Source organism: Saccopteryx leptura, chromosome 4 (genome assembly GCF_036850995.1).
Source record: "Saccopteryx leptura isolate mSacLep1 chromosome 4, mSacLep1_pri_phased_curated, whole genome shotgun sequence".
NCBI classification, from domain to species: Eukaryota; Metazoa; Chordata; class Mammalia; order Chiroptera; family Emballonuridae; genus Saccopteryx; species Saccopteryx leptura.
In genome coordinates, this window is record NC_089506.1 from 223,685,004 (window position 1) to 223,694,504 (window position 9,501).

Consider the following 9,501-nt stretch of genomic DNA (forward strand, 5'->3'; position numbering starts at 1 on the left):
TCCGTGGGAGGCTGGGGGGTGGGGGCAGCGACTCGAGGGACCCCGAGTGTCCCGTGAGGGGGAGAGAGCAAGGGACCCCGAGGGTCCCGTGAGGGGGAGAGAGCAAGGGACCCCGAGTGTCCCGTGAGGGGGAGAGAGCAAGGCTGCTGGGCTCCGTGGGAGGCAGGGGGGTGGGGGCAGCTACTCGAGGGACCCCGAGTGTCCCGTGAGGGGGAGAGAGCAAGGGACCCCGAGTGTCCCGTGAGGGGGAGAGAGCAAGGCTGCCGGGCTCCATGGGAGGCAGGGGGGTGGGGGCAGCGACTCGAGGGACCCCGAGTGTCCCGTGAGGGGGAGAGAGCAAGGGACCCCGAGTGTCCCGTGAGGGGGAGAGAGCAAGGCTGCTGGGCTCCGTGGGAGGCAGGGGGGTGGGGGCAGCTACTCGAGGGACCCCGAGTGTCCCCCCGAGTGTCCTGTGAGGGGGAGAGAGCAAGGCTGCTGGGCTCCGTGGGAGGCAGGGGGGTGGGGGCAGCTAGTCGAGGGACCCCAAGTGTCCCCCCGAGTGTCCCGTGAGGGGGAGAGAGCAAGGCTGCTGGGCTCCGTGGGAGGCAGGGGGGTGGGGGCAGCTACTCGAGGGACCCGAGTCGCGTCATGTGAGCAGAAGAATTTCCGGGGCTTTGGCGCATGGCCTTGTGTGTGTGTTTGTGTCTGGTGAGCTATAAATTTTAAGCACTCTGAGGACAGGAACCACGGTTTTTCTTCTTTGTACCCATTGTACTGACCCCCCCCCCACTAAGTAGGCCATTGAGCCAGGGCTGGAAACCACCCGGCCTGCAAGGTCCAGGGGTGCCGTTCCCACACTCTGCCCCGTCGGGAAGATCGATGACGGGTTTTGCTGGGAAGCTGAGCTGCGGATCCTCTGAAAAGGCTGAACATTTACTTTCGATGAGCCGATCAATCCACCTTTTTCCAGACCGGGCTTGGAGTTCATGATAAGCACTGTGTGTGTGTGTGTGTGTGTGTTTCTGAAGCTGGAAATGGGGAGAGACAGTCAGACAGACTCCCACATGCGCCCGACCGGGATCCACCCGGCACGCCCACCAGGGGCAACGCTCTGCCCACCAGGGGGCGATGCTCTGCCCATCCTGGGCATCGCCATATTGCGACCAGAGCCACTCTAGCGCCTGGGGCAGAGGCCAAGGAGCCATCCCCAGCGCCCGGGCCATCTTTGCTCCAATGGAGCCTCGGCTGCGGGAGGGGGAGAGAGAGACAGAGAGGAAGGAGAGGGGGAGGGTGGAGGAACAAATGGGCGCTTCTCCTATGTGCCCTGGCCGGGAATCGAACCCGGGTCCCCCGCACTCCAGGCCGACGCTCTACCGCTGAGCCAACCGGCCAGGGCCTGATAAGCACTTTTAACAGTGAGATGAAGAAGATATTACAAATGGAGAAACAGATTTAAAAAAAAAGAGAGAGAGAGAGAGAAAGAGAGGTAAATTTACTTTTCTACGTTCACACACCTGGTAGGAAATGTATAACTTTTCAGCTTTGAACTTGGGTCTTTCTAAATCCAAACGCACGCACCTGTCTCTGGAGATGGGGATGCTGGGTGGTGGGTAAGGAGACTTGTCTGGGGGGCGAGGGTTCTGTGGGGGGTCTGCTCTACAGACAGCCCTCCCAGACGGAAGGCCACATTCTGGGGTGACGGCTCAGCCGTTCTGAGATTCGGCGCCATCTTGGTGGGCTTGGTTCCGTGGGAAAACCAAGGGAAACCCAACCCTCGTCCTCACTCTGCCCCTCTTTCCTCCTCTGAGGGGCAGGGAGCTTGTCACAAAAGCCTTAGTCCTGGCCCTGGTCGGTTGGCTCAGCGGTAGAGCGTCGGCCTGGCGTGCGGGGGACCCGGGTTCGATTCCCGGCCAGGGCACATAGGAGAAGCGCCCATTTGCTTCTCCACCCCCCCCCCCCTCCTTCCTCTCTGTCTCTCTCTTCCCCTCCCGCAGCCAAGGCTCCATTGGAGCAAAGATGGCCTGGGCGCTGGGGATGGCTCCTTGGCCTCTGCCCCAGGCGCTAGAGTGGCTCTGGGAGGGGCAGAGCATCGCCCCCTGGTGGGCAGAGCGTCGCCCCTGGTGGGCATGCCGGGTGGATCCCGGTCGGGCGCATGCGGGAGTCTGTCTGACTGTCTCTCCCGTTTCCAGCTTCAGAAAAATACAAAAAAAAAAAAAAAAAAAGCCTTCGTCCTCACTGTGCTCCTTGCCCAAGCCGACACACAGGGACCCAACGGGGACGTCGCCTTCGCAGCTCAGAACTCACGGCTGCTGGGGGGAGCGGGAAGGCCTGCTCTCTGGGCAGTGACACCGGACGCAGCCCAAGGACGCTGCTCCCCTTCTGGTCCCTCAGCTCCCGCAGTCGCCACAACTTCCTCCCTCCCCGCTCTCATCTCCTCCGAGAGAATCAATACTTTCATCTTGCTTAAGCCAAAATTCACATTTAAGTCCCCGTGACCTCATAAACTATGTCTTGCCCGTCCGCCCTAGACTGACCGAGTATATTATCGCGTTTTGCGTTGTTGTTGTTTTTCCGTAACGATCTATCTTAATCCAATATTGCTTCATCCCCGTCAAGGGTCCTTGAGAGGTTATCCTTGTAAGAACGCTTCTCGAGGGCTTGCAAGTTTCTCCCCTGTCCCCTGGAGAATTTTGGAGATGATGACTACAACTGACTGAGCCCCTGCTACTCACGGTGCGTCTTACACAGCGACACCTTCAGTTTGGTTGCGAAAACAGAGACCCTCAAATCACTGTGGTTAAAGATCTTACTTTTCTCTCATTTAACCATCTAAGAGGAAGCTGTCCCGGGGTGGGCGGGGAGGGGGGGGGGCAAGGAGCTCTGGGATGTCAGACATCCTGGGGCCTATCTGTCTGGCCGCTCTGCCATCTTTTGGTGTTGTCCTCATTCACGTGTCCATTGCTACATTCCAGCCAGCTAGACATAGAAGTGAAGAAAGAGAATGCCCCTTTTCTCTGAAGACACAAACGTACAGATGGCATTTTCTCCATTAACCAGAATTGAGCTGACTACGCCCAGCGACAAGGGAGGCTGGGAAATGTAGTCTCTAAGCCAGCCGGCATAAACCCTGCTAGAAATCAGAGGCTCTGTTGCAACAGAAGAAGAGGATAATGGATTAATTAGGGCACCACCAGCCCGTGATGTGCCAGGCACGGTGGTTTAAATGAAACCAGGCCCCAGGATGTTTGGACCTATGATCAGGCTGAACATCAAACGCTTTGAGAGAGAGGTACAGGCACACCTTTCTGGGAGGGGGGGGGGGTCCATGCCTCAATTCCAACTTTACATGCTATGAAATAACCAAAAGATGGGGTGTGGGGTTGTTCTCTCTGTGGGGGGCCTGGACAGATCATATTATGGGTAGGATGGGGCGCCCTCTACAAAGAAAGGGTGTTCCCACTAGCCACCTCCTGGGAGGTGGTCAAGCCTAGAGGACGAAAGAGAGACTCTGAAATAGACCTTAAAGGGGAGGAATGCAAAAATCATCTCCTCTCTCTCTGACCTGGAGTTCAGCTGGGTCTGGATCCCACAGTGTAGAGATGCCTGGAGTTTTTCCGGCGAGGGAAGGAGGAAGGTCAGGCCCAGCCGTGGAGAAGCAGGTTGGAAGGGAGAGAGAGAGAGAGAGAGAGACAGAGAGAGAGAGAGCTGGAGCACATTTGGACCGATTCAGTCATTGTAAATTATCCTGTTTGCCTCTTTCCAACTAGTCCCAGATTGTCCATACTAAAAGTCTGTGGATAGCTCTCTGTTTGGTCTCTGTTCTAACGTGAAGGCAGAGTGCCTGCCCTGCACTTAGGAGGTAGGAGACAAGCCACTCTGGCCTCCCTTCAACCCCTCAGATATGCCCCGTGGCTTTCTGCCTCAGTGCCTTTGCACTCACCTTCCTTCTGCGTGGAATGTCTGTCCTCACCATCTTCGCCCGTCTGCTCCGACTCACCTTGAGCTATCATCCCCTTGCTCAAGAAAACCCTCCCAGACTCTTCTAACCCTCACCACCACCCCAGACGCAGTAAGTTCTCTCTGGTACTCTCTCACAAATTCTTAATTAGTATATGCATGGATTGTAATGATATATTTATTGATGGGGCTGTCTGACCAGTATTTTACTCGTCTCCTAGACGCTAAGGACCACAAGGGCAGGTGCCAAGGACAGTGCCTGGCACATCGTAGGAGCTTGGCGAGTATCTGTCGGATGAATATGACTGCTGCCCCCCTCCTGAGGCCACAGTAATGCAGGGTCCTCAGCAGAGGACAGCTCTGACCACCGGCGTGTTGACCCTCAAGGAGCTTTGGCGAGGAAGCAGCGTCACGGAGCCGTGGGGAGGAGGTGGGGAGGAGAACGTGGGCTGGTTCAGAAGGGTCCCCCGAGAGCCTCTCGGACACACTCAGGAGACACTGTGGGCATGAGAGGGTTAACACGATGTCGTCTCGTTTCTCCTTATTGGGATTCTACACACGGGAGTGACGTTGCCTAATCTGGACCCATCCTACGGGACAATTATTTTTTTTTCATCTCTAATTAGCAGATGTGAAAACTGAGGCTCAGAGTGTTGAAGAGCCAGCCAAGGTCACACAGTGAGGACATAAAGTCTGGATTTGAACCCAGGTCTGGCCATCCTACGGCTTCCGTTTGCTTCCCTGAGAGACAGACGGACACGGGAAAAACCCACAAAGTCACGTCACTGGAATGACTTTCATGACAAATGTTTCTCGTTTATAGCCGCTCTAGGGCGACTTTTTTTTTTTCTTTTCTTTTCCCTGCCTGAACGTCTTCTTGGCTGAGTGCTCGCAGGCCGTTCCCTGAGAGACTGCTATTTAAACTTGACACTCACGACGTTTCATGAAGCTTGGTGTGAGCGATGGCCCTGGCTTCTGCAATCAGACTCCTGTTTCCAAAGCCGTGAAGACTGCCGTTGGGTCTCGCCTGAAATAGCCGCCCCTCCCGTCTACACTGGAGCTTCCCTCTCTTGACTCACGTAACGACTGTGCTCTGGGACCCTGGCCTGGAACACAGCCGTCTGTCTCTGCCCCCTCAAGGGCCACATCCTCGATGGAAAAACGCTCCAGTGGGCCAGCCTTTCCGAAGGGCAGTCTGGGTTTGGTGTCTCCGAGACTTCTAAACTGTGTGTCTCTGTCATCCAGCATTTCCACTCCAGGGCGTTATCTCAAGAAGAAAAAGTCAGACGTCTGGGCGAAGATGTCCGATCAAGGAGATCTCCTGGCGGAACTGTTTGCAACAGTAAAAACATGGAAACGACTAAATACCCAATAATAAGGGGTGGATAAAATAAATGCAAATACATCTACACAATCCTTCGTCATGCAGTCATTAAAAATACCCATCAAGAGGGAACCAAGGTGGTGGTGGAGGAGGAGCAGGTGAATGTGACAGTCACCTCCTCCCAGGACCAAACTGGAATGACAACTGCGTTCTAGAAGGATCGTCCCAAATAACCAGCTGAAGGGAAGTCTTAGCACCAAGGTATCAGAGAGCAAGCAACGCCCAGACCGGCAGGAAGGGCAGAAACGAGGAAAGGGCTGCCGGACCTGCTCCTCTGGGCGCTGGCTGAGGTGTGGGAGAGGTAGCTCAGCTTCTGGGGGGTTCCCCCTGAGAAGGGAGGGGCGTTGACCCCCAGCTGGGCTCCCCCAACCCAGAGCACTAGAGCCCGGAAGAGGTGCCCACATAACAGCCGTCTGAGGGGAGCAGCAGAGTTTCTGTCCTCTGGGGAGAGACGGGGGCGGGGGGTCCACTGGGGACACGGCACCCTCCTCACAGCTTCTGTGGAGCCCCACAGCCCGGGCTCTGGTGGAGGGAGAGCTGGCTGGACGATGGCCCCATGAGGGGAGTCTGGGGTCTGTGTCTCTGGGAGAGATGAGGAGGGAAGAGCCACCAGGACCCCTCAGAGGGGCCGTCCTCCCACCCTGCGGACACCATCTCTCTCAATAGAGCAGCCTACCCTGCATGGCACCAGCGGGGGGGGGGGCAATGGCCCCAGGACTTCTTTTGTCATCCCCCCCCCCCCCCCCCGCAGAGCTTGGGCAAGGAGTCCGCTGCCTTGGCAAGGGTCCAGATGTCTCGGCCGACTCCCGGGTTGTCAGTGACTGAGTTGTCCGGTTTGGGGTCCAGGGCCACCCCCTCTGCTTTCTGGTGAACCTGAGTGGCGTGTCCCCCTCCATGGAGCTTTGAGAGAACCCTCTTCTTGGCTACTGGCCAACCCACCCTCCTGGCTGCAGGAGCCCCACTCACCCAACTCCTCGTGGCTCTGCCCGCCGTGGCGGCGGCAGAATCCCGGCCAGACTGAGTCGTGTGGCTCTGGGGCAAAGGGCAGCACCCACCACCTTCCCTGCAGCCTGACAGGGGGTCCACCAGCCACGTCCTGCCAGCCCCCCCGGAGACTCTCCCTCAGTGACTGACCCTCCCAGGCACCTGCCCCCACAGGGGGTCCACCAGCCACGTCCTGCCAGCCCCTCCGGAGACTCTCCCTCAGTGACTGACCCTCCCAGGCACCTGCCCCCACAGGGGACCCACCAGCCACGTCCTGCCAGCCCCCCCGGAGGCTCTCCCTCAGTGACTGACCCTCCCAGGCACCTGCCCCCACAGGGGACCCACCTGCCACGTCCTGCCAGCCCCCCCGGAGACTCTCCCTCAGTGACTGACCCTCACAGGCACCTGCCCCCACAGGGGTCCACCAGCCACGTCCTGCCAGCCCCCCCGGAGACTCTCCCTCAGTGACTGACCCTCCCAGGCACCTGCCCCCACAGGGGACCCACCAGCCACGTCCTGCCAGCCCCTCCGGAGACTCTCTCTCAGGGACTGACCCTCACAGGCACCTGCCCCCACAGGGGGTCCACCAGCCACGTCCTGCCAGCCCCTCCGGAGACTCTCTCTCAGTGACTGACCCTCACAGGCACCTGCCCCCACAGGGGGTCCACCAGCCACGTCCTGCCAGCCCCTCCGGAGGCTCTCCCTCAGTGACTGACCCCCACAGGCAGCCAGCGGCCACAGACAGGCAGGGGCAGATCTTGGGGTACCGTGGGCCTCCTGCTGACCTTGTTCCTGGTCTGAGTGCTGGTGGGAGCCGGCCTCGGGGCACCACATGGTCCTTCCCACCCTCACCCAGGCCCGGCGACAGCGGCCACATGCTGTGGAACGTCTGTAGCTCCAGACAGCTCGCTGAGGAGCGGTCACGGGTAGCATCTTCACACGGGTCCCCAGGGTCCCTCCCAAGAGGCCCAGAACCAACACAACCAGTGGCCAGCTTCAGACAACATCGGAGCACGGTCCAGGGAGCGTCCCAAGCAGCATAGCCCCAGCGGCTCACCAGGCACCAAACCCAGCGAGCGAGTTCCGCTCCCTGCGGTCAGCACCAGCAGAGCAGCTTGCCCACGCTGGTCTGGGCAGAGCCCCACAGCCGGCCGGCCAGCTCCCAGGCACGATGAGCCAATAACAATCAAGATTCAGTGAGAACAGGGGCATCCACAACCCCCCCCCCCCAAGAGACATTCCTGGAGCACCGGGCTCAGGTGACACCAAGGAGTCGGCACTGCTGGACCCAACAGAACAACGATGACACCGGGCCACCCTGTGAAGACCGGGAGTTGTAGTCGAGCCACCTGATACAAAGAAACAGACACAAGGCAGCAGCCAAAGTGGGGAGAAAAAGGAACAGACCCCACATGACAGAGCAGGAGAAATCTTCAGGAAAAGAGCTAAGTGAAACCGAGGGGAGCCATGTCTCAGATGCAGAGTTTAAAGTAAAAAAAAAAAAAAAATGGTTATACAGATGCTCAAGAAACATAGTGAGAACTTCCACAAAGAACCAGCCAGCCTAAAATAAGGGGGACATAGAAACCATAAATAAGGAATAGTCCTCAATGAGGAATACGATATCTGACATCCAGAACACACTGGCGGGAACACACAGCAGGTTAGGTGAAGCGAGGGGTTCAGTCAGCCGTTTGAAAGACAAGATGGGGAAAAAAAATACCCAATCAGAGCAGAAGAAAAGAAAAGAAAGTTAAAAAGATTGAGCATTGCTTTTTTTTTTTTTTTTTTGTATTTTTCTGAAGCTGGAAACGGAGAGAGACAGTCAGACAGACTCCCGCATGCGCCCGACCGGGATCCACCCGGCACACCCACCAGGGGGCGATGCTCTGCCCCTCCGGGCGTCGCTCTGCCACGACCAGAGCCACTCTAGCGCCTGGGGCAGAGGCCAAGGAGCCATCCCCAGCGCCTGGGCCATCTTTGCTCCAATGGAGCCTCAGCTGCAGGAGGGGAAGAGAGAGACAGAGAGGAAGGAGGGGGGGGGGGTTGGAGAAGCAAATGGGCGCTTCTCCTATGTGCCCTGGCCAGGAATCGAACCCGGGTCCCCCGCACGCCAGGCCGACGCTCTACCGCTGAGCCAACCGGCCAGGGCCGAGCATTGCTTTGAAGGGGCCTCTGGGACAACATGAAGCCCAACATCCACGTCAGAGGGGACCAGAAGGAGAGAGAAAAAAGCAGAGGATGGAGAACCAACCTGCGTGAAGAAATGATGACTGGACCCTGGCCGGACGGTGCTCAGTGGGGAGAGGGTCAGCCCGGCACACGAACGTCCCAGGTTTGATCCCCGGTCAGGACACACAAGAGAAGAGGCCATCTGCTTCTCTCCCCACCCTCTCCCCCTTCTCTCCCTCTTCCCTTCCCACAGCCAGTGGTTCCATTGGTTCAAGCATCGGCCCCGGGCGCTGAGGATGGCTCGGTCGGTCTGAGCGTGTGTCAGTCTCAGGTGTTAAAAATAGCTTGGTTGATTCAAGCGTCAGCCTAGACAGGGTTGCCAGGTGGATCCCGGTTGGGGCACAGGCGGGAAATTGTTCATCTCCCCTCCTCATACTTAAAATAAATAAATAAAAAGGAATGACCCTCCCCCTCACACACACACACCAGCACCACCTGAGCCTTCTCCAGGTCTCTTCGCTGCCCGAGTGCTGAGTCATGACCCTTTAGAGTTTAGACTCTGCAAAGCCTCCACATGGTGATCAAACGTTTTCCTGGCTTTCAGACTTCCAGGCCAGACGCCTGGGCTGTGTTCTGGCGCAGCGCTGGCCCGCCTGTGATTGACGGAGTTGGACGCCGTCCCCCTCTCTTACCTTGCAGTCATTTCCTCGAGCACTTGATTCCAGGCAAGAAGTACGACGTTATTGATCTGCTCTGCTCTGCTCACCCCCGGCCTCCTCGGCAAGAGCAGGAGTCTTTATGGCTTCAATAATTTCCTGTCGTGCAGAGGACTCTTTTATATTTTTGCTTGGCATTTTGCAACGCTGTAAATTTTTTATGAGCCTGAGGTTTAAGTTTTGTCCCCTTGCGCTCCTAGCCTGATTAGGGTGGCTGCTGGTGCTCTAAGAAAGAATCTGAGCCTTCTGTACCCATTCTTATCTGGAGAGAGAGAGAGAGAGAGAGAGAGAGAGAGAGAGAGAGAGAAT